Consider the following 27,074-nt stretch of genomic DNA (forward strand, 5'->3'; position numbering starts at 1 on the left):
ATCTGGTTAGGTAACACCTGCTGTGGCGAACACTCCCAGACACACAAAATAGCATCCAAGCTGATTATTTAAATCTCCCAACATAGCCCAACAAAGCTCTTACTCTAAACAAAACCAAACCAAATCACATCTCTCTGGCAATCAACAGTTATAATTATATAACCAAAAGTATTTGATCTATGACATTGTTAGCTATTTCCTGAGTTAAAATGCTGCAGTGGGTACTATAGAAGATATAAAGGATAACAAAACATACTGTACTGACTTGAAGAATTTTATTGCATGTAGCATTTAGAAGGGGACCATGGCTCAGAGAATAACAGTTTGTGTCTTATTATGTTGTATTAATATGGAATTAAAGCAGAAAGGGAGGGGATGGCATCAAATAACAGAAAAACAAGCGACTGAAAATAAAGAATTGGCAAAGCTCTTCCAAGCAGTTTTTCTGAAATGGAGTCCAGGCTCAAGGATTATAGTCATCTGGGAAGAGGGGGGAAAAAGAAGTATATGTGTATTCTGGAATTGTCACACACACTAACATGACATTGTGTCATTAAATGTTCAAATGATGTAATAAGTTCTGAGTTCACCAATACCAAGAAATGTCCTCAGAATAATTGAATTGTTTTTGTGTCATTTCCCTTCAGAGAAGAGAAATGCCTTTGTCGGCCCAGTTTGGATACCTGGTCCACTTAACAATCCTACTTCTCAGGATAAATTAATAAATTGACCTTTTGATCATTTCTTTATTGACTCCACAAAATATTACTGGATGCCTAACATGATCCTATAATTGTTTTCAGACATTAGAATGTGTACAATGGTGAAAAGACATAATAAATAAAGGTACCTGATATGATTACAATGGATTGTGATAAATGCGGTAATGGGGCTAAGCCAGGATGCTCAGAATGCACAGGCATTGTTCAACTAACCCGTCTATGGCAGGTATATGTATGCGGGGAGCATCTAAGATGACGTGGGAAAAATGAGTAAGAGCCGGGCAAAGTACATGTTTAGTAAAAATTTTTCCAGATCAAGGGAACAACAGTATTGAATGAATTCCAAAAGTCAAAACAAAATAAAACAAACAAAAAAAACCTCTAAATACACTAAAACTGTAACACTCTTAGAAAAAAACCATAAGCGTAAACCATAACGTTGGATTAGGCAACGGTTTCTTAGCTATCACACTACAAGCTCAAAGAGCAGAAGAAAAAATTGATAAACTGGACACCATCTACTATGGTCTGAACTGTGTACCACCACGTTCATATGAAGTATGATCAAATAATATGCTGAATGCTGCTGCCAAGTGCCATCCAACAGAAAGGCAGGGATCTTCAATATGGGAAGCGGTGTGTGGAACCTTAGTAACAGTGTGTGACAAGTTTCAACTTGTTCAGTGCAGTCAGTCAGTGCAGTGTGTTTTAAACTGTGCTTGTAAATCATCCTCCATCATGAGAACAGTCAATGTCACTCATTGCTCCTGGTATATGGCAATTTCTGTCAAATAAAAATATTATGGTGTGTCCTCATCCACCTTATTCACCGGATCTGGCACAGTGCAACTTTGGGCTCTTCTCCAAAGGCAAAATGACCATGAAAGGTAAATGTTTTGAATTGATTCAGGACATAGAGGCAGTCACGACAGTGTAACTGAAGGCACTCTTGAAAGAGGACTTCCAGAACTGCTTCAGAAAGTGGCAAGAATGATAGGATAAGTGTATTCAAAGCGATTGGGGGGGAGGGGGAATTTAGAGGTCGGTTAATGGCAATGAGTCTTTTACTTTAATAATTTTTTCTTTTAATTTACACATTCATTGTATGTTTTGATCACGCCTTGTATGTTTAAGCCCTGGTCACGAATGTGATGGTATTTGGAGGTAAGGCCTTTCGGAAGTAAATAAGTTTAGATGAAGCCATAGGGGTGGAACATTTATGATAGGATTACTGCCTTTTTAAGAAGAAGAAACAACAGAGCTCTCTCTTTGCCACATGAGGACACAGCCAGGAAGTATATGTATATGGCCAGGAAGAGAACTAATCCATAGTGGTACCCCAAATTCAGATTTCTACCCACCAGAACTGTGAGACATTGAATCTGTTTAAGCCACTCAATCTCAGCTATTTTGTTATGGCAGCCTGAGATGACTAATACACCATCAAAATTAATAACTTTTGTACTTCAGATGAAATTATCCAAAAAGTGAAAAGACAACCCATAGAATGAGAGAAAATTCTTGCCAATCATTCTTATAATAAGGACTTGTTTCCAGAATATACAAATGCTTATTACAACTCAGTAATAAAAGACAAATAACCCAATTTAAAAATGTTGAATAGACAGTTATCCAAAGATATATAAATGGCCAATAAACAAATGAAAAAATGTTCAACATGACTAACCATCATGGAAATGCAAATCAAAATCACAATATGATAACACTTCACACCCACTAGGAAGGTTATAATCAAAGAGATAAATAATGGTAAGTGTTGGCAAGGATGTGGAGAAGCTTCCTATACCACAGGTGGGAATGGAAAATGGTACAACTGCTTTGAAAAACAGTCTGGCAGTGTCTCAAATGGTAAAACATAGAATTATCATATGATCCAGCAGTTCCACTACTAGGAATACATCCAAGAAAATGGGAAACATGACCACACAGAAAATTGTACATTGATGTTCATATCAGCATTACTGCTCATAGCTAAAAAAGTGGATACAACCCAAATGTCCAACAATTGAAGAATGGATTGAAAAAAGTAGTATACGAGGTCAGACAATTAAGTTTGTGAACTCATCCTAGAAACAGTACAACATACCTCATTGCTGAATATCACTACGGTCACCTTCGAAGTACTCCCCTTGGGAAGCTATACACCAATGCCAGTGACTAGTCCACCCTTGAAAGCAATTTTGGAACTCTTTTTCTGGAATGGCCATCAGAGCTGTCGTCATATTACCCTTGATGTCATGAATGTCATCAAAATGTCTTCCTTTCCATATTTCCTTTGTCTTTGGGCAAAGAAAGAAGTCATTGTGGGTCAGATCAGGTGAGTAGGGAAGGTGTTCCAACACAGTGATTTGTTTACTCGCTGAAAACTCCCTCACAGACTGTGCCGTGTGAGATGGTGCACTGTCATGATGCAAGAGCCATGAATTGTTGGAGAAGAGTTCAGGTCATCTTTTTCATGCAGCCTCTTCAGCTCTTCCAAATAGTAAACTTGGTTAACTATTTGTCCAGTTGGTACAAATTCATAATGAATGATTCCTCTGATATCGAAAAAGGTCAGCAATATCATTGCAACAAGTTCATGAACTTAATTGTCAGACTTCATACATATAAAACGGAATATTGACAGAAATAAAAGAAAAAAGTTCTGATATATTCTGTAACATGGATGAACCTTGAATAATATTATTGTAAATTAAAGAAGCTAGTCACAAAGGACCATGTATTCTATAATTCCATTAATATGAAATGTCCAGAATAGGTAAATATATAGAAACAAGAAGTTAATTAATAGTGGTTGCTAGAGCTCGGGGAGATTGGAGGAGGTGACAGCTAAGGGGTACAGGATTTCTTCTGGGGTAATGAAAATGTTCTAATGTTGACTGTGGTGATGGATAGATAATTCTATGAATGTACTACAAACCAATGAATTGCACTTAAAATGGGTGAATAAAATGGTATGTGAATGATGTTTCAAAAACGCTGTTTAAAAAAAGCAGTTCAGTATGGATGTAGTCAGTGTAAGCTTGATAATTATCTCAGTCATTGGTGAAGGGCAATGGGAACCATGGTAGGGATTTCAGTAGGCAAATGACATTAACTTCATCTTTTTTCTCACAAGTATAGCAACCGCTCAGACATCGGAAACACCAGCTCTCTGGACCTGCCAAGCTAAGGGCCAGATTCTGGACATTGCTAACTTTATCAAGGTAACACCCAGGCATACTCTTTAATAGCCATTCAGTCTTCTTGTGAACACTCAATTCCTTCAACTTTACAGCATTTGTTTATTGTACCACCGGGAATTTTTTCATTCCTGTTCTGACCATCTTGATGTCCCTTCCCCAGCAACAAATGATATGAATAACAACATTTTACATAAGAAATATGCCATTTTCACTTCTCCCCCCAAAGGACTTCCTCTGACATGTGAGTAGCGTTTTGGTCGGTAGAAGCACAAAGAATCTCAGAAGACTCAGATTTCTTGGGAAGCATTGTGTATGATAAATTTTGAAGAAAACTATATGGAAAATCACTCACATATATTCTTAACCTTTTGAACTGTTCATAAGAAATCTGCAAAGACTTAGTTTAGTGAAATTTTGGAAAAATTCTTGACTTCCCTCTAACCTACAGATATTTACTCTAAAATTCTGCTTATCATCTAAGGAGGTGACAAGTATGTTCTACATATACTATACTATAGTGTGATAAATTTAAATTTTACCCTATAAAAGTAGAAATAGAATTATTTTGTGACTCAAGTATGTATCAAAAAGTTGTAGAGAACCTTCATTTATCATATTGGTGGTACCGCAAAATGGTGCAGTCACTTTGGAAAATAATTCAGCACTTTCTCAAAATGTTAAACACAGAGTTACCAAATGACCCAGAAATTACATTCAGAGTTATATACCCAAGAGAAATGGAAACACATGTCTACACGCACACACACACACACAAAAAAAATGATATATGTGTGTTCATAGCAGCACTATTTATAATAGCCAAAAATGGACACAATACAAATGTCCATCAATTGATGAGTGGATAAACAAAATTTTATTAATTGGATGGTAGAGCAATTAAAAGGAATATTATTTAGCAATAAAAATAAATGAAGTATACTGACATGCTATAACATGGATGAATCTTTAAAATATGATAAGTGAGAAGTAAACCACAAAAGACCATATATTGTGTGACTCCAATTATATGAAATATCTGGAATAGACAAATCAATAGACCAAGAAAGTAATTTAGTAGTTGCCAGGATTTTGGGGGAATGATAGCTAAAAGGTACAAGATTTTCTTCAGGGAGGGGTTATGAAAATGCTCTAAAATCAGATAGTGGTGAAGGTTGCACAACTTAATGACTACGCTGAAGAACACTAATGTGTACACTTTTAAAGGGTGAATGTCATGGTTTGTAAATTATATCTTCATATAGTTGCTATAAAAAACTATAAAGGAAAGAAAGTTTATATAGAGAGTATTTAAAAATAAAAAAATGGAAAAAATTAATAGAAGACAATTCTTTCATTTCTGAAGTCTAATATCTTTAATTTTCTAGGATGTATGTAGATTTCAAGTTTAAAATCCTTGTTGCACGCTTGGAAATTTATAACATTAGAAATGCAATCATTTGAAAATACTTTGCAGAATTTCCCGCCCCTTTTTTGTGTGTGGGTGGGGGTGGTGAACACACAAATTAGTTCTTGCCCTTGTACAGAAACTTAAAGTATCTCCGGAATCACTTTTACAATGTCCTACTGTTTCATTAATTTGTAGTACTATATTCTTAAAAGACATTGGGAAAAAATAAATGTAGTGTTCCCTAGGCAAAGGTCATTTTCTTATTAATAATTCCATCATATTCTAGCAATTTTAGTTCATTTTATTGCCCTATATAAGATCAAATAAAAGGCCTACAATGCCACCAGGGAAAACCCAAAGCTCTTGAGGTAAATATAATGGACAAATTCAAAAATTTAGCCCACACTGTTTTTTTTTTTGTTTTTTTTTTTGTTTTTTTTTAATTAATTTTATTGGGGTGACAATTGTTAGTAAATTTACATAGATTTCAGGTGTACAATTCTGTATTATATCGTCTATAAATCCCATTGTGTGTTCACCACCCAGAGTCAGTTCTCCTTCCATCACCATATATTTGATCCCCTTTACCCTCATCACCCACCCCCCACCCCCTTACCCTCTGGTAACCACTAAATTATTGTCTGTGTCTATGAGTTTTTGTTTCTCATTTGTTTGTCTTGTTCTTTTTGGTTTATATACCACATATCAGTGAAATCATAGGGTTCTCTGCTTTTTCTGTCTGACTTGTTTCACTTAGCATTATTCTCTCGAGATCCATCCATGTTGTCACAAATGTTCCTATATCATCTTTCCTTAATGCCGAATAGTATTCCATTGTGTATATGTACCACAACTTCTTTATCCATTCATCTATCGAAGGACATTTTGGTTGTTTCCATGTCTTGGCCACCGTAAACAAAGCTGCAATGAACATTGGCGTACACGTGTCTCTATAGAGAAATGCTTTTATATTTTTGGGGTAGATACCCAGGAGAGCGATTGCTGGGTCATATGGTAATTCTATTCGTAATTTCTTGAGGAACCTCCACACTGCCTTCCATAGCGGCTGCACCAGTCTGCATTCCCACCAACAGTGTATGAGAGTTCCTTTTTCTCCACAGCCTCTCCAACACTTGTTACTATTTGTTTTGTTGATGAAAGCCATTCTGACTGGGGTGAGGTGATATCTCATTGTGGTTTTCATTTGCATTTCTCTGATGATTAGCGATGTTGAGCATTTTTTCATATGTCTATTTGCCATTTGTATATCCTCTTTGGAGAAATGTCTCTTCAGGTCCTCTGTCCATTTTTCAATTGGGTTGTTTGTTTTTTTGTTGTTGAGTTTCATGAGTTCCTTGTATATTTTGGATATTAGCCCCTTATCAGAGGAACTGTTTGCGAAAATCTTCTCCCATTCAGTTGGTTGCCTCATTATTTTGTCAATAGTTTCTTTTGCTGTGCAGAAGCTTTTCAATTTCATATAATCCCATTTGTTTATTTTAGTTTTTACTTCCATTGCCTTTGGAGTCAAATTCATAAAATGCTCTTTGAACCCAAGATCCATAAGTTTAGTACCTATGTTTTCTTCAATGCAGTTTATTGTGTCAGGTCTTATGCTTAAGTCTTTGATCCATTTTGAATTAATTTTGGTACATGGTGACAGACAGCAGTCCAGTTTCATTCTTTTGCACGTAGCTATCCAAATCTGCCAGCACCATTTATTGAAGAGGCTGTCTTTCCTCCATCGTATGTTTTTAGCTTCTTTGTCAAAAATTATCTGTCCATATTTATATGGTTTTATTTCTGGGTTCTCAATTCTATTCCATTGGTCTATGTGTCTGTTTTTCCGCCAATACCAAGCTGTTTTGATTATTGTAGCCCTGTAGTACAAGGAAAAATCAGGGAGTGTGATACCTCCAGTATTGTTCTTTTTTTTTAATATTGCTTTGGCTATTCGGGGTCTTTTGTGGTTCCAAACACATCTGATGATTTTTTGTTCTATTTCTTTAAAAAATGCCATTGGGATTTTAATGGGGATTGCATTAAATCTGTATATGGCTTTGGGTAATATGGCCATTTTAACTATGTTGATTCTTCCAATCCATGAGCACGGAATGTCTTTCCATTTCTTTGTGTCTTCTTCAATTTCTTTCAAAAATGTCTTATAGTTTTCAGCATATAAATCCTTCACATCCTTGGTTAAGTTTATTCCTAGGTATTTTATTCTTTTTGCTGCAATTGCAAAAGGAATTGTTTTTTCTATCTCTTTTTCTGAGATTTCATTGTTGGTATATAGGAAAGCAATGGACTTTTGTACGTTGATTTTGTAGCCAGCAACTTTACTATATTCATTGATTGTTTCTAATAGTTTTTTGGTGGAGTCTTTAGGGTTTTCTATGTATAGCATCATGTCATCTGCAAAGAGTGACAATTTAACTTCTTCATTCCCAATTTGGATGCCTTTTATTTCTTTCTCTTGCCTGATAGCTCTGGCGAGGACTTCCAACACTATGTTGAAAAGCAGAGGTGATAGGGGACAACCTTGTCGTGTTCCTGAACGTAGAGCAAAGGGCTTCAGCTTTTCACCATTAATTATGAGGTTAGCTGAGGGCTTGTCGTATATGGCCTTTATTATGTTGAGGTATTTTCCTTCTATACCAATTTTAGTAAGTGTTTTAATCATAAATGGATGTTGTATCTTATCAAATGCTTTTTCTGCATCAATTGATAGAATCATATGATTTTTGTCCTTTATTTTGTTTATGTGATGTATCACATTGATGGATTTGCGAATGTTGAACCATCCTTGTGCCCCGGGGATGAACCCCACTTGGTCGTGATGAATAATCTTTTTAATGCATTGTTGTATTCGATTTGCTAGAATTTTGTTTAGGATTTTAGCATCTGTATTCATCAGAGATATAGGTCTGTAGTTTTCTTTTTTTGTGTTGTCCTTACCAGGTTTTGGTATCAGGGTAATGTTGGCCTCATAAAATGAGTTAGGGAGTACTGACTCTTCTTCAATTTTTTGGAAGAGTTTGAGCAGGATTTGTATTAGATCCTCTTTGAAGGTTTGGTAGAATTCACTGGTGAAGCCATCTGGTCCAGGACTTTTGATTTTGGGAAGGTTTTTGATGACTGATTCAATTTCCTTACTGGTGATCGGCCTGTTAAGATTTTCCAGTTCTTCATGATTCAGCCTTGGAAGGCTATATGTTTCTAAGAACTTGTCCATTTCTTCTAAGTTATTAAATTTGGTGGCATATAGTCCTTCATAGTATTCTTGGATAATCCTTTGTATTTCTGTGGTGTCCGTGATAACTTCCCCTTTTTCATTTCTGATTTTGTTAATTAGTGTCTTCTCTCTTTTTATCTTAGTGAGTCTAGCCAAGGGTTTGTCGATTTTGTTAATCTTTTCAAAGAACCAGCTTTTTGTCACATTAATTTTTTCTATTGTCTTTTTGTTCTCTATTTCATTTAGTTCTGCTCTGATTTTTGTTATTTCCTTTCTTCTGCTGACCTTGGGTTTCGCTTGTTCTTCTTTTTCTACTTTTTTAAGGTGTAACATGAGGTTATTTATTTGGGATTTTTCTTGTTTCTTGAGATAGGCCTGTAATGATATAAATTTCCCTCTTAAAACTGCTTTCGCGGCATCCCAAAAATTTTGGTAGGATGTATTTTCATTGTCATTTGTTTCTATGTATCTTTTGAGCTCTCCTCTAATTTCTTCTTTGACCCAGTCGTTCTTTAAAAGTATGTTGTTTAATCTCCATGTATTTGTGTTTTTTCCTGCTTTCTTTTTGCAGTTGATATCCAATTTCAAAGCTTTGTGATCAGAGAATATGCTTGGTATGATTTCAATCTTCTTAAATTTGCTGAGGCTGATTTTGTGTCCCAATATATGGTCTATCCTTGAGAATGTTCCATGTACACTAGAAAAGAATGTATAGTCTGATGTTTTAGGATGAAGTGCTCTATATATGTCAATTATGTCCAATTCCTCTAATGTGTCATTTAGGGCTGCGATTTCGTTATTTATCTTCTGTTTGGATGATCTATCCATAGCTGTCAATGATGTATTTAAGTCCCCTAGTATAATTGTGTTTTGGTCAATTTCTCCCTTTAGTTCTGTTAGTAGTTGCTTGGTATATTTCGGTGCTCCCTGATTGGGGGCATAAATATTGATGACTGTTATGTCTTCTTGTTGTAGAGTCCCCTTTACCATTATGAAATGTCCATCTTTGTCTCTTGTTATCTTTTTCACCCTGAAGTCTGTTTCATCGGAAATCATTATGGCTACACCTGATTTTTTCTGGGTACCATTTGCTTGAAGTGTCAATTTCCACCCTTTCACTTTGAGTCTATGCTTGTCCTTGTAGCTGAGATGTGTCTCTTGTAGGCAGCATATGGTTGGGTTTAGTTTTTTGATCCAATCTGCTACTCTGTGTCTCTTTATTGGTGAGTTCAGTCCATTTACATTTAGGGTGATTATTGATATGTGAGGATTTCCTGTCATTCTGTCTTTAGTTTTCTGGTAAGGCTGTGTCTCCATTGTTTCTTTGCCTTTTTGTTGTTGTCTATTATTTCTGTGTGGTGGTATTCTATGATGTTTCCCTCTGTTTCTTCTTTTATTACAGTATATATTTCAGATTTGGATGTTTTTTGAGTGGTTACCCTTGAGTTCATGTAAAAGAAAGTTTGATATTTAGAGTATTCCAGTTTCTTCAGTATGCTTACTTTCTCTATTCCCATATTCCAGTTCAGGCCTTTACGCTCCCCCTTTTTATGTTTTGGTTGCCACAAGTTGTCCCTGTTGATGGTGGTCTAATAGCCTCCTTTAGTATTTCTTGTAGTGCAGGTCGTGTATTAGAAAATTCCCTCAGCTTCTGGATGTCTGGAAAGGTCTTTATTCCTCCTTCATATCTAAAGGAGATCTTTGCTGGATATATTATTCTTGGCTCATGATTTCTCTCTTTCAATAGTTTGAATATTTGGTTCCATTCCCTCCTAGCTTGTAGAGTTTCTGCTGAAAAATCTGATGATAATCTAATGGGCTTTCCTTTGTAAGTTACCGTCTTCTTTTCCCTGGCTGCCTTGAGGATTCTTTCTTTGTCATTGATTTTAGACAGCTTCAATACAATGTGCCTTGGTGAAGGCCTGTTGGGATTGAGGTAATTAGGTGTTCTATTTGCTTCTTGGATTCGAGGATCCAGTTCTGTCCACAAGTTTGGGAAGTTCTCATCGACGATTTGTTTGAATATATTCTCTGTTCCCTTCCCTCTTTCTTCTCCTTCTGGTATGCCCATTATTCTTATATTGCTCTTTCTGATGGAGTCAGAAAGTTCTTGTAGAGTTCTTTCATTTCTTTTAAGTCTCAAGTCTCTTTCTTCTTCCCTCTGTGTAAATTCCAGGTTCCTATCTTCGATGTCACTGATTCTTTCCTCCATCTGGTCAACTCTACTACCTAAGCTGGATATTTTATTGTTAATTTCTTCTATTGAGTTCTTAATCTCCAGAAATTCTATTTGGTTCTTTTTCAAGATTTCAATCTCTTTTGTAAAATGCTCATGGTGTTCTTTGATTGTGTTTCTGAGTTCATTAAACTGCCTTTCTGTGTTTTCTTGCATCTCGTTCAGTTTTTTCAGAATTGCGATCTTGAATTCTCTGTCATTTAAATCACAAAGGTCCATATCTCTAAGTTCCTTTTCTGGAGACTTTTCACTTTCTTTCTGAGCTATCTTGTTGCCTTGGTTATTCATGGCAATCACTGATTTACTATTTCTCTTCCTAGACATCTACAGGAGTGTCTTCTGCAACAGGTTGATAGGTAGGCGAAGAGCTTTTGGAGTTCCAAAGCTCTTTCTGCACCAGATTCAGAGCCCGTTTGTTTCAGCAGTTCTGTTTACTCCTGCAGGGATCCGCCCAGATAGGTGGGGCCAGGGGCGGGGTGAGCTGTGAGAGGTGGCCCAGAGCAATGGCGGCGACCACCACCACAGCCAGTCCTGCTTCCACAGCTCCCTCCCCTTTGCCGGAACTAGTTGAGCTGCGAATCTGTGTCTGCGGTCCACAGTTCTCAGAGCAGCAAATATTCTGTCCTTTGATCCGACACTGCTACTTTATCGCTTCTAGCACCGGGCAGGTGGGGGCGGGGCGAGCTCTGGGAGGGTAGGGAGGGGGCGGCTAGCCTCCGTGCCTAGGGCTTCCGTTCTCCGTTCGGCAGTGAGGGCTTAAACCACTGATTTCAGCCCTCTTCCCTCAGTCTTTGCTCCGAGGTCTGCCGTGAGCGAGCGTTGGGTTCAGCGGTTTTGTATGCTGCCCCCTCAGCCCTGTGGGCCGTAAGTGGAGCCCTAGCAGTCCGAGTCCTTCCCTCTCCCGCAGCTGCGGAAGATCCGGGCGCAGCGGGCTCCGAGCACTGAGCTAGGTCTGTGTCCTGCGCCCGCGCGGCTCCGTCTCCGCACTTCTCCTCTTCCTCCTCCCCCGCTCGCGCGATTCACCCACCTGGAGGTGAATTCAGTAGTCGGCCTCTTCGACTTGCCTGTCTGCTGTGCAAGGAGTCCTTTGTGGAGTTATTGTTGTCCGATTCGTTGTAAATTCCAGGGGAGCGTTACAGAGGCTCACCTCACGCCGCCATTTTTTTTTGATCCCACACTGTTTTAAGCCCTGCGCTATGCTAGAAACTTTTGAATAAGACATAGTTTCAACCACAATGATGCTGATTATCTATGAGGAAAACAAAGCAGATGAATAGTTAATACAATGGGACAGGTCCTCATGATAAAAATGTGTGCAAAGTTTTCTCAGGAACACTCCAGAGGAAGTGGGATTAGTGGTGACTGTGAGAGTCAAGGAAGGCTTTCAAAGATAAATTAGAGTAACAGCAACATTTCTTAAGCTACCTTGAAAATAAGAAACCACTGGAACTGAGAATACATATGTCATAGTAGGCCAGACCCTAATTCTAGCAAGAAAAGCATCTGATCATATTTAATCTTCTCAGCTTTTAAATTTCTATTTTAAGTTTCTATTTTGGCATTCAATTTCATGTTTTTCTCTATTAATTATCTTCATTAAAATAGAAAGTGCATTGTGATTTTAAATGCTAATTTGTTTTTTTAAGGATCAGCTTTAATAATTACCTAATGGTTGAAAACTCGATTTAAAATGTCACTCTTTGAGTGTGTCTCAGGTTTTATTGAATTTAGGTTTGCTCTGCTTGGGCAAAACATACTGCAATGGATTGAAGGTGTTGATACATTGGCCAAAGTGCTTCATTTATGGCCCCACATTTTGTTTTCAGAAAGTAGTTAATGCATTTTTTAAAACCCTCAAATTTTATCCATTATACCTATGTATATTGAATCGACAGTGAATTAGTTATCTATCAATATCAAGATTTCCCACAGGAAAGTTACCTTTTATTACCAAAATTTTACTGAATAAAATTGAAAATTCTGAAAGACTTTCTGTTTTGGCTTCATATTTCATTCACTTCATTGCACATAATCTCTGTTATCACACATTTTCAGGGTTAGAAACTACATTAGTTTTAAAACACAATACAACTCATTGGATCAATAATAATAATATAATAATAATAATACATAATTTTCACTATATTCAAGTGCTGTTCTAGGCACTTTATATGCATTGATTTACGAGTGTTTATTATTCACATACTATTATGATTATCTCATTTCTATATGTGGAGAAATTAAGGCCCAGATAATTTAAGAAAATTTCCAAATACATGTTTTAATGTCTTGGATGGCAAAGTTATAATAATATTTGAACCCTGTGATCTAGTTGCAAAGGTTCTCTTTTAAGTCCTACTTCCACTCTCAACTACTTATTATACCATGAACAGTGTAACACAATCTGACATACAAAGCATAGAACTTTAGGATATAAGCTTAGAGAAATAAATAACCATGGTATTTCTAGAAATGATATTACCAATGCATTTTCCAGGCACAAACTGTATCAAGAAAAATTCTACTTATTATAAACATACTCCAATATTTTCAAATTGCAGACTAGTGATGGCTCTAGTCGATAAATTTGCCAAATATGCTCAAACTTGGTTGCTGAATCCTTAACTCAGGTTGTAGTTACATCTTAAAAGTAATAGGTATGCCATTTTAATTCACATAACTCATACTAACTATAGTAGGAAACTAGCTACACATCAGAAGAGAAATTCTTATATCCACTTTGGCTTATAGTAATCATTATAATAATAGCTTTTAGTTCATCTAAATATATGATTTTACATAACTCTTAAGTCCAATTTGTCGAATTTGTTGATGAGGGACTACAAGTGAAACTGAAAGAAAAACATGGCACTCTTTAGCTAAATTTTTAAGAAACCTGAAAACGTATGCAGTCAACACCATGTCCTTCTTACAGCAGATAATGAATCATGTAAAACACTGGGACCAGATTTCTTTTTTAAAATGTATATATTGAGTTCCTTTATTTATTCAATGAATATTCACATTTCACAAAACATAATGTGATCCCTGTCCTGAAGGAGGTTCCCTTAAGAAGGAAAACCATGTGAACATGCACAGCACCTTATGATATTCTTGAAGAATCTGGAACCTCACTGGCCATGACTGGGCTGATCTCGAATGTCTGTTGGGGTGAATTTGCTATTTATTTATTTACATAAGAGAGATAGGTAACCTCTGGGAAAGTAAAGTAGCACGGTGGTTAAAACCTCCAGTTCTACAGGCAGCTAGCTGTGTTTGAATTCTTGCTCCATATTTTAGTAGCTGTGTATTCTTGGGAAATCTACTTTTCTGTGCCTCAACTTATTCATCTGTAAAATGGGAATAAATGAGAGAACCAACTACACAGTCTCATTAGGTTGTGAGACTTAACTAAGTTATTCATGTGAAGTGCTTAGACAAGTGTAAGTACTTAAGTATTAAGTATTTATTACTATTATTAATTATTATTCATTATTATTAGTAGTAATAATAGTAGTAGTAGTAGTACTATTATTGGAGCAAACTCACAGCTCACATCTTTAAGGATGGAGGGCTCATGTCACAGGTGATTCTAGGAGTAAGCTCTATGTCCCCAAATCCCCCAAATCCATAAGTGCTGACATTGTTACATAAATCATCAGCTTCCATGGCTGGTATTTCATATCCATGCCCCCAAGTCTACCATCAGAATTCTATTATAGTCAATTCCAGTTACTTCTGTTATGGCAAGAACAAATAATGGCATTTGGGCCTAATGTCATAACAATGACGGCTGTTTGATAACCATCCTGATGTTTAAAGAGTCTGGACAGAACTGGACAGAAAGAGTAATTAATACAAATTACTACAGAAGACAAAAGATAAAAAATACATCATACTCAAAACTAATTTGGAATGTGTATAAGGGTAATAAGTTCTAAAATCTAATTTTATGGTTAACATTTGTATTTCCATTTACATTTTTATTCATTTTCACATTTAAATTGGTGATTTAAAAGATCTATAATACAATTAAATACTTTGTAAACACACTAACCATTTCTGAGAATTCCAGCACTTATCCAAAGAAAAGTTCTCTTATGTAACAATATTACACAAAATAAGTTAGAGTTTTGATGGTCTCTCATTGTCTTTTCTTGTTTATTATTCCAAGTTTCTTTTTTTAAAATTACATTTAGAGAATAGGATCAGACAAATATGAAACATTTGTCACATACGGAGCATACAACCATAATGATGCCAGAATTCACTTCAATTTTTACTAGCAAATGAGTACAATGCACTACTTTGTCACATTTCCTCCCACTACCACCACTGAAAATTCTCATCACTTGCCATTTTGCCATTTCAGGATACGGTCTTAAGATCATGTGCCATATCTGATTGCTCCATCAAAACTGGGGGTTTCACTGAAGTTACCACCAAAACACACATACAAACAAAAATTATGAGACAGAAACAATAACACAAAGACTCCTCCCTGTCTTTCTGTCACAATATCCAATTGATTGCCATGTCTTGTCATTTTACTTTATTGATATCTTTTGTATCTCTGCCTGGACTGTTATCAACTCTTTCTGTATCCAGTGCCTTTTCCTTTTCCACACGGTGCTGTCACTCACTCAAAAGCCCACGGCCTTACAGCGACTACCTAAGTCACTGTGACCTTACCGATTTTGAACTGCCTTTTCCCTCTGCTCATGTTGCCCTTGCTTGCCTTGTCTACCTGAAAACCCCCTACGCATCATATTTAATAATTCAAAACATTGCACAAGTGGAAGTTGACAAGAATGTCTGTCTCTTACCGTATAACTACTTATTGATGCACTACACATCTTTCAAGATTCATTTTGTATTTCGCCACTGTAGAGAAGGGTACTCAGATATTCCCCTAGTTAGAAATAAATGATCTCTTCCCTCCCTTCTCTTCCCTTGCCTTCCTTTCCTGCCCCTCCTTTATCTATCTATCTATCTATCTATCTATCTATCTATCTATCTATCTATCTATCTATTTATCTATCTACCTGCCTATCTATCTATCATCTATCTATCGCCTGTCTCATTTCACTTGTTCTTATTTATTATTACAATCTTTCTTTTGTATATGTGCCCAGGTTCCTCATTATAAGATCTTACCCATCATAAGACCTAATATTCATCTCAGTATCATGAATAAAAACCTTAGCAGTGTTGAGCATATGTGTACGGTAGATGTTTTAGAAATTACTGTACAGGGCCAGCCTGATTGGAGCGCCTTGCTCCTAACGTGGAGGACGCCGGTTCAATTCCACATGGGCCAGTGAGCTGCGCCCTCTACAGCTAAGATTGTGAACAACAGTTCTTCCTGGAGGTGAGCTGCTGTGGGCTACCCTGTTCCTGCCATGAGCAGTAGGTGGCCAGGGTGAGCTGCCCTGAGCTGCTCTGAGTGGCTGACTGACCACTAGCAACTAACTGCCTCAGCCCTGGGGAGCGCAAGGCTCATAATACCTGCATGGGCCAGGAAGCTGTGTCCTACACAACTAGACTGAGAAACAACAGCTTGAACCAGAGTGTGGGGTTGGGAGGGAGGCGGAAGAAAGGGGAAAAGAAAAACCAAAATTAATGTTCAATTAAACATTAAAATTTTGGAAATACTCAACTCAAATTTACTATGTCCACTGATGTAGTGAGTCTGTCTACTCAGGGAATTTTAGGAGCTATAAGGTCATCTTTTGGAAAAATTCTGACTTTTTGTTTGTTTGTTAATTCTTTGCTGAGTATATTGCTGTGTAGGATATTCTAGAAATGCAATCCCCTGAAAATTGCAAATGCAAACTTGGCATAAACATCAACAAACACCTGCCTCAATGGAAGCTCATAATTGCCAAATAGAGAGAAATGCATTCAGACTCTCAGCATCATTCTCTTCAATGGTTGTCTCTACCACTATTTTGCCATCACTAAAGTTTCTAAAGGAGCTACATACTATTTCTTCTAAATTGGAAGTTTATATATGAGAAAATGCAAAAGTAAGAGCATTAATGCAATTAGAAGTTTGCTGAAGTGTGTATATTTAGATCTTATAGGAATTCCAATGGGAATTCAGATTTACATTCATGAAATGTAAGTAAATGCTGTTCAGTAGCTTTGACAGTACAGGAGAAAAGCACCAACAAAAGTTTCAAAGATTTCTAAGACTTACAAACCATCAAGTTCTCTATTACAGGGTCCACCTCGTAACTTCCCAGCACACCATTTTCTCTTAGTCTTTTTCATCTTTTCTTGTTTTGTTCTCATTTTACACAGCTGCTTATGGCACTCAGGCATTCACTTGTACATGCTTGTACCTCCTGATATTTTCTCTGAATTCAGCATGACTTTATTTATTTATTTATTTACTTACTTACTTTTTGCTTCATCCCCACTCTATTGAAATAATTGTTAATCCGGGTTCTCTAATTCAATCTTATGTTTAATTCATTTTACAGCCAGAATGCAACTCATCCTAATACTTTGTTTGGCCATTTCATTCCCCCACCTTCCTACCAAAATATGTCACCCCAACATTTGATAAATGCCCATGCCTAGGGGATAAAACAAAAAGTTCTTAGCCCTTTACTCAAGGGTACTATTGCTAGCCTCTACGTACAGCCCTAAACCATAACTTCTATTCCTTTTAAAGGAATGCTCTGCCTTCGGGAAATAAGCATGTGTACCTACAGCCCTGTCGGCTCAGTTTAGCTTCACATAATTTCTCTTGCCTGGCGCTTTCTCTTATTTACCTTTCTTGTTTTAATTACCTCCCACTTTTATTTACTTTTTTTGACATTCAATATTATTTTAAATTAACTTCAGGTGTACAGCACAGTGGTTAGACATTTATATAATTTAAGAAGTGATACCCTGATCACCTCATAGATTGTGTATATGCCTAACCATTGCACTGTACACCTTAAGCTGAGGTAGAATAATATTGAATGTCAACTATAATTAAATATATATATATATATATATATACACATATATACATATATATATATTTTATATATATATATATACACATATATACATATATATATATATATAGTCATGGGATGTAAAGTACAGCATAGGGAATAGAGTCAATGGAACTGTAACAGCTATATAGGATGTCAGAGGGGTAGTAGATTGGAGGGGTTATCACTTTGTGAGGGGTGTAAATGTCTAATCATTATGTAGTTTCATACACCTGAAACTAATAAAATAATAAATAAATAAATAAATAAATAATTTTAAAAAGTGATCCCCTGACTAGTCTATTACCCATCTGGCATTATACATATGTTTTACCACATTATTGACTATATTCCCTATGCCTATGCATTACTTTATATCCCCACGACTATTTTGTAACTACCAATCTGTGCTTCTTAATCCTTTCTCCTTTTTCACCCTGTATCCCAAACCCCTCCTATCATCCCAATAAATCTAGTACCCACCAGGCACCATACACAGTTATTACAGCATTATTGACTATATTCCTTATGTTATACCCCACATCTCCATGACTACTTTGTAACAACCAATTTGTACTTCTTAATCCCTTGCCCTTTTTCACCTGCCTCCCCTAAGCACCCTCCCATCTGGCAACCACCAAAATGTTCTGTGTATCTATGAGTGTGCTTCTGTTTTGTTTATTTTGTTCTTTAGATTCCACATATAAATGAAATCTCATTGCATCTTTCATTGTCTGACATAGTCCACTCAGCACAATACTCTCCACATCCATCCATGATGTCGCAGATGGCAAGAACCCATTCCCTTCCGTGGCCGAACAATATTCCATTGTATATATGTACCACCTCCTCTTTATCCATTCACCCACTGATGGACACCGAGGTTGTCTCTACATCTTGGCCACTGTAAACAATACTGCAATGAACAATGCACATGCCACCTCGAAGTAGTGTTTTGGGTCTCCTTGGATAAATACACAGAAGTGGGATTACCAGGTCCTTCTTTGTCTCTTGTTATAGTGTTCTACCCCATATTTTTTCATTTGTTTAAATTTTCATGAAGTGAAATATCTTTCTCCATCCCTTTACTTTCCATCTGTGTGAGTCTTTCAATCTGAAGTGAGTCTCTCGTATGCAGCATATGTAAGGGTCTTGTTTTCATATCCAGTCAGCTATTTTATCTTTTGATTAGAAAATTTAGTCCATTTACATTGAAAATAACTGTTGATAGATATGTAGTTATTGCCATTTTATTATTTTTTTTATCTTTTTTTCATCTGAAAAAAGTCCCTCTAACATTCTTATAATACTGGTGTGGAGGTGATGAACTCCTTCAGCTTATTCTTGTCTGGGAAGCTCTTTTTCTGTCTTTCAATTCTAAATGATAGCTTTGCTGGATAAAATAATCTTGGTTGTAGGTCCTTGCTTTTCAACACTTTGATATGTTGTGCCAATCTCTTCTTTTCTGCAAAGTTTCTGTTGAGAAATCAGCTTATAGTTGAGCTGATTTCTGCTCAGAAATCAGCCCCCATGTTGGTAACTAACTGCTTTTCTCTTGCTGCTTTTAATCTTACTCACCTTTCTACATTTCCAAATGCTATGTTCTTTTTTTAAGGCCTAGGTCAAGTTCTATTACTTCAAACAACTCTTTTTAAACTGTCCCAGAATTTAATAACCAATTCATTTTTCTTCATAATTACTTATATATAAGCAGGAAGATTTCGTGTGTCTGATTAAGAAGACAATTTAGAATTGTTTCACAAATTGTTTTGGGAAAACAAGCATCACATATTATGTTAGTTATTGTTTTATATAATAAAATCTGCAGAAAAGAATCCAGAAAAAATTCTCAATTACCTTTTTTTCAATAATTTTTCACATTCATTCATGTATTCACTTATTCAAAAACACTGACAAACTTCCTAGAAGAGGATCAGGCACTCTGCTAGAAAATGGAAATATAGTAGCAAACCCTATTTAATCAATAGAGACAAAAACATCCTCCCCCACAGGGATCTTGTATCCTTGCAGGGATGGTGGTGAGGGCTGGAAAGGCAGATGATAAAGAAGACAAAGAGGTAAACATAGAGTATATCAGATGGTGGTAAGTGCTAAGGAATAAAACACAGTGGAAAGGGTGGAGCTGCAACTTAGATGGGAGAGGCAGAAAACATTAGAGGAGAGTGCAACATCTGAGCAAAGGCCAAGGGGCTGAAAAAGTAAAACTTGTAGATATCTGATACAATGGAAGGGTGAGTATAAAGGTCAGAGTATTTAGAGTAGAGTGAGCAAGGAAAAAGAGACAAGACCCGGGAGGTAACTTGGGACGCAATTGTTGTGGGACTCTATAAGCCATTGTGAGGACTTAGCTTTTAGGAAGCAATTGAAAGATTTTGAGCAGGAAAGTGACTTGATCTGATTGCTGTAATAATATATCCTTTTGGCAGCTACTTGAGAGACAGAGTGAAGTGGAGCAAGAGAGGAAGTAGGGAGATGAATGAGAGGGTTACTGAAAAAACCCAGAGAAAGATAACAGTGATTTGAACCAATGTTAGCCATGGAAGTGTTGAAGTAGTCAGAATCACTAGCCAGGTGTGTGTGTGTGTGTGTGTGTGTGTGTGTGTGTGTGTGTGTGTGTGTGTGTAAAAGCCAACAGGGTAGGTATGTTGAAAAATTGTATGTGAATATGAGATAAAGAGACAATTTAAAGATGATGGCTGAGGATTCAGAGAATTTTGGCTAAAACAACTAGGAAAACAGAATGGAGACTAGGAAATTTATGGGAAGAGCAGTTTTGGAATAGGGGGTAGAGAGCCAGGAGGTCAGTTTTTGAGGTCTTAAACGAATTGCGATGCCTATTAGAAAACTAAGTTAAGATCTACTTTTGAAGTCTGGAGTGTAGTGGAGAGAGCCCAAGTTGGAGACATTAATTTGTGAGTCCTTACTTATAAAATGGTACTTAAACCTATAATTCTGCCAAGATTACCGAAATATGAGACAGAAAGAATACAAAGAGAAGAGGTCTAAAAACGAGGTCTGGTACAGTTCTCAATTTTTGGATATTGGGGAGATAAGGAGAAAGCCAATAAAATAAACAGAGAGAACATGGCCAAAGAGAAGGGAGAAAAAACAGGAGTGTACTGCTTTGAAGACTGGAACATGTTGCAAGGAGGGAGTAATGGACTCTGACAAATACTCCTGAAGGCTAAAAATGAATCACTGGATTTGGCAACACAGAGATCAGTGATGTTCTTGATATTCTGTCTCACTGGAGAGATGGGGTAAGAGCCTGAGAGAATTAGGATACATGGAGAAAATTAGTATCCACAGTTTTTAAAATTACTTTGTGGTAAACCAAATGAGAGAAACTGGAGTGGAAAGTATAATTAGAAGCACAAGTGTAATAGAGGGGATTTATGATATTTTATTATTAACATCAGAAAAATAACAGAATTGTGAACACTGGTGGAAAAGATCCACTAGAGAGGGAAATCTTTCAAGGAGAAAGCGGGGATTATGAAAACTGTCTCTGTGTAGGATAGAGCGGAGCCATGGGAGAGGTGAGCCTTGGCTAGGAGCAGGGCCAGCTTCTCCACAAAGGAGACAGAACATAGATGCTGAACATTCAAGTATGTAGGGAGATGTCATGTTAGGAAATTCTGTTTCCTCAGTGAGGAGAAGAAGCAGAGTCAACAATCAAATATGGCAATGGTGGTGTTGGAAATCTGAGAGAAAGTGAAGGTGTGAAAGTGCTGTTTAGGACACTAGTCTTCAAATATTTGTTCAAAAGTATAGCCTAAAAGACATGTAGGGAATGCAACCCCTCACACATTGTTAGAGTGAAATATAAAGTTTGTTACTCTATGTTTAATTGGAAGCAAAGTATGTAATTTCTGATACATTGTAAACTTTAACATATTAAAATAAAACTGTCACATTACTCTTTTAAATACATCAAATTGAATCATAATACCGTTGCAATTTCATACTCACCATTATCAACTAAAACACACACACATGAACAGAAATTTTGATTGGCCTAAATTCTATTTCCATTTTATTTCTCAAGCACATGAAATGTATTTTTAAGTTTCGGGTCACTTAATGATCACCTAATATATTTCTCTGCAATAAATATATTTAAATAAATTAAATCAAAATGTATAATATCAGACGTCATAAACATGGCAGCGTGAGGTGAGCCTCTGTAAAGCTCCCCTGGAATTTACAACTAATCGAACTACGATAACTCCAAAAATGACTCCCTGCACAGCAGAAAGGCAAGACAAAGAGGCCCACTACTGAATTCACCTAAAGGTGGGCGAATCGCATGAGGAGGGGAGGAGGGAAGGGAGACGTATGCAGATGGAGCCATGTGGACGCAGGACGCAGACCGAGATCAGTGATCCAAGCTCGCTGCATCCCGGAACTACCGCAGCTGCGGGAGAGGGAAGAACTAGGACTGCTAGGGGTCTGCTTATGGCCCACAGGGCTGAGGGGGCAGCATATAACAGGCTGAACCCAAGGCTCACGGCAGAGACCTCGCAGAAAAGTCTGAGGGAAGAAGGCTGAAAACGGTGGTTTAAGCCCTTACTGCTAAGCAGAGAACAGAAGCCTTAGGCACTGAGACTAGCTGCCCCTCCTTACCCTCCCAGAGCTCGCCCCGCCCCCACTGCCTGGTGCTAGAAGAGGAACAGTAGCAGTGTCAGACCAAAAGAACAGAATATTTGCTGTTCTGAGAACTGTGGACCGCAGACACACGTTCGCAGCCCAACTAGTTCCGGCAAAGGGGAGGGAGCTGTGGAAGCGGGACCGGCTGTAGTGGTGGTCGCCGCCATTGCTCTGGGCCACAACTCATAACTCACCCAGCCCCTGGCCCCACCTATCTGGGTGGATCCCTGCAGGAGTAAACAGAACTGCTGAAAAATATGGGCTCTGAATCTGGTGCAGGAAGAGTTTTGGAACTTCAAAAGTTCTCCTCATATGCACATGGACACTGCGCCCTGTGACCCAGGCGAACTATTACCAGAGGACAAGCCTGTCTCCCAGGGAATCCCCCCACTGTGTGAGAAGCTGGAACAGTGCAGAGAAAACATAGCACTACCGTGTGAGAGAGAAAAAAAAAGGCTGCAGTCAGAAAGAAAATAAAACATTCTACCAACAAGTATTGGAAAACAAAAGAAAGACCTCTTCCTATCAACTTGTTGCAGAAGCCACTCCTGTAGATGTCTAGGAAGAGAAATAATATATCAGTAATTGTTGTGAATAACCAAGGCAACAAGACAGCTCAGAAAGAAAGTGAAAAGTCTCCAGAAAAGGAACTTAAAGATATAGAAATATGTGACTTAAATGACAGAGAATTCAAGACTGCAGTTCTGAAAAAACTCAATGAGATGCAAGAAAACACAGAAAGGCAGTTTAATGAACTCAGAAACACAATGAAAGAACAACAAAAGCATTTTACGAAAGAGATTGAAATTTTAAAAAAGAACCAAATGGAATTTCTGAAGATTAAGAACTCAATACAAGAAATTAAGAATGAAATAACCAGCTTAGGTAGTAGAGTTGACCAGATGGAGGAAAGAATCAGTGACATCGAAGATAGAAACCCGGAAATTACACAGATGGAAGAAGAAAGAGACTTGAGACTTAAAAGAAATGAAAGAACTCTACAAGAACTTTCTGACTCTATCAGAAAGAGCTATGTAAGAATAATGGGCATATCAGAAGGAGAAGAAAAAGAGAAGGTTAACAGAGAATATACTCAAACAAATTGTTGATGAGAACTTCCCAAACTTGTGGACAGAACTGGATCCTCAAATCCAAGAAGCAAATAGAACACCTAATTACCTCAATCCCAACAGGCCTTCTCTAAGGCACATTGTATTGAAGCTGTTTAAAATCATGGACAAAGAAAGACTCCTCAAGGCAGCCAGGGAAAAGAAGACGGTAACCTACAAAGGAAAGCCCATTAGATTATCATCAGATTTTTCAGCAGACTCTACGAGACAGGAGGGAATGGAACCAAACATTCAAACTATTGAAAGAGAGAAATTATGAGCCAAGAATAATATATCCAGCAAAGATATCCTTTAGATATGAAGGAGGAATAAAGACCTTTCCGGACATACAGAAGCTGAGGGAATTTTCTAATACACGACTTGCACTACAAGAAATACTAGAGGAGGCTATTCGACGACCATCAACAGGGACAATCTGTGGCAACGGAAACATAAAAAGGGGGAGAGTAAAGGCCTGAACCGGAATATGGGAATGGAGAAAGTAAGCGTGCTGAAGAAAATGGAATACTCTAAATTTCAAACTTTCTTGTACATAAACTTAAGGGTAACCACTCAAAAAAAAATAAAAATCCAGAACTGAAATAGAAACTGTAATAAAAGAAGAAACAGAGGGAAAAATCATACAATACCACCACACAGAAATAATAGACAACAACAAAAAGGCAAAGAAACAATGGAGACACGGCCTTACCTGAAAACTAAAGATAGAATGACAGGAAATCCTCACATATCAATAATCACCCTAAATGTAAATGGACTGAACACATCAATAAAATGGCACAGAGTAGCAGATTGGATCAAAATACTAAACCCAACCATATGCTGTCTACAAGAGACACGTCTCAACTACAAGGACAAGTATAGACTCAAAGTGAAAGGGTGGAAATTGACCCTCCAAGCAAATGGTACCCAGAGAAAACCAGGTGTAGCCATATGATATCAGATGAAACAGACTTCAGGGTGAAAAAGATAACAAGAGACAAAGATGGACATTTCATAATGGTAAAGGGAACTATACAACAAGAAGACATAACAGTCATCAATATTTATGCCCCCAATCAGGGAGCACCGAAATATACCAAGCAACTACTAACAGAACTAAAGGGAGAAATTGACCAAATCACAATTATACTAGGGGACTTAAATACATCATTGACAGCTATGGATAGATCATCCAAATAGAAAATAAATAATGAAATAGCAGCCCTAAATGACACATTAGATGAAATGGACATAATTGACATATATAGAGCACTTCATCCTAAAACATCAGACTATACAAAATGTATAATACCATAAGCCTTCATTTTTAAAAAAAATTTTCTTGTGGTTTGAATTCTCATAAATTATTATCAATCAAAATTATTGACTAATTTTCGTTACTAAAATTCTTAGTCAAAATATAAACAATATACATGTATTACAAAGTCTGATAGTTTATTATTAAAATAGCATAATGAAAAAGATATTACACGGCATAGCATAATGAAAAATATATTACAATTTGATTAAGGAATACTTCATAGATTCCAATTTTGTGTTTTGTCTTGTTGTTTGGTGTCTCAGGAGTTTTTATAACAGAGCACTGTACCATGAAAAAATTTGGGATGGATGAAAGTGATGCATCTCCTTCCTCCCTCCCTTTCTTCATTTCTTCCTTTCTCACTTTCATCTTTCCTTTTTTTATGCATAAATAGAGAGATAGGTATTTGTAAAGAGAGAGATGATAAAGGAGAATCAGCTTGAGCCTTCAATAGGCAAATCAATTTTAGGAAAGGGAGTAATGGAAAATCTAATTGTGCATCAATTTGTGATCCTTGACTAAATTCTAGACTGAATAAAAAGTTATAAAGAATATGAATATTTTGGGAGAATTGGAGAAGATGGAATATGGACTACTTGTTAGATAATAGTATTGTATTGTGAAATTTCTTGGGTGTGATAATAGTATTGTAGTTATAATAGAAGAAAATCTTCATTGTTTCAGGAGACACATTAAGTCTTTAAGGGTGAGGCACCATGTCATCTGCCAATTACTTTCAAATGTTTCAGTTAAGGGGGAGAAAGAAATAGAGGAATCAAGTGTGGCAAAATAATCATAAGTATAGATGAAGGGAAAAATTAATAACAATAAACGTACTCGGCACATTTTGTCAGCCTGCCTACACATGATCAGAGTTCAATGTTTCTATCCTACAATCTTTGGGGATAGGATGAGATAATTCAATAGAGAATAAAATAGAACAGCTATGTTGGAAAAAAACACACATGTATTTCACGGGATGTCAATGATGTTATGTTTATATGAGTAAGACTAGAAGGACGGTTTAGCGCAATAGAAAGGGAGCCAGCTTTAAGGCATAAAAATAAAACTGAGAAGGTGGATATCTCATGCCATGTACCACAGCTTCCTCTCCTTCTTGACTATGAAATGCCTCAGAGCAAATAGACCCGCCTTGATAGATTTTAAAATGGCTTTACCCTTATTGGTGTTCCATTTCTCTGGAGAATAGGGTTACCAACGTTTTTGTGGTTATGGTGGTTGTTGTATTAATTCAACAATCAGTAACAAAAATTTGTTATAATTAACAGTCCTGACTCATAAAGGTCAAAATGTATGTCCTAACTCATGCATATGAGCTGTTTGGCGGCAGTCCCACTTCCCTAGAGACAACCAAATGCTTTATTCACCAATGACAGTTTTGACTACAGAAATAATCCTCTTAGAGATGGTTCTTTGTGATTAATAAAAATGAGAACAGAAGCGATTGCACCAAGAGCACGTTTTTAGGTCATTTCATGATTATTTTTGGCTCCACAATATTGAAAATTAAATAATAAAAAATGAGATAGTTTTGAATTTTTAGATCAGACTAGTGACTTAATATCTTTTCTTCGCAAGATTATTTGTAAATTAATCTTCTTTGTATTAATTTTCTCTTTATTAGAACACAGGTTTCCTTTTATGCTTTTGGAACATGAGTTATATAAGAAACATAATTAGGAACGAACTATAAAAAGGCTCTCTCTCCTCTCCTCCCTCATATTGGTCTTGCATCTAAATAAGTCCCTATACCTCATAGTTAGGTCTGTTTTGATGCTCTTAAATACTACCTAAAGTTCTTGAACTAAAGTTTCCCTCACCTTCCATAGGCAATGTTCAATATCCTTTCTTCATAATTTTCCGTTTTCCAAACTTTCCCAGAACATTCATTTGGGAAAGAGGCAGATGAGAGGGAGGGCACAGTTTCCCAAAGCTGGTAAAACCAACAAAAATCCTAATCCCCACAGTTCTCAAAATTATGAAGAGTTGCCATGGCTCAAGAGAGCACACAGTAGTCTGTGCCATTGAGATGTTTTTAAATTCCATTTGAAATAATTTTAGATTTACAGGAGAGTTACACAGATAGTATAAAGACTGCTCATATATCCATCACAAGCTTCACCTACTGTTATCATCTGACATAACCA

General features: G+C 36.9%; 1 protein-coding gene across 14 annotated transcripts in view; it reads right to left on the reverse strand.

The window, feature by feature from the left end:
* Positions 1-27,074, reverse strand: part of PPFIA2 (PTPRF interacting protein alpha 2) — a 463,335-nt gene that overhangs the window by 206,523 nt on the left and 229,738 nt on the right. The window lies entirely within an intron of this gene.

Source organism: Rhinolophus hipposideros (genome assembly GCF_964194185.1).
Source record: "Rhinolophus hipposideros genome assembly, chromosome: 9".
In the NCBI taxonomy this organism is placed as follows: domain Eukaryota; kingdom Metazoa; phylum Chordata; class Mammalia; order Chiroptera; family Rhinolophidae; genus Rhinolophus; species Rhinolophus hipposideros.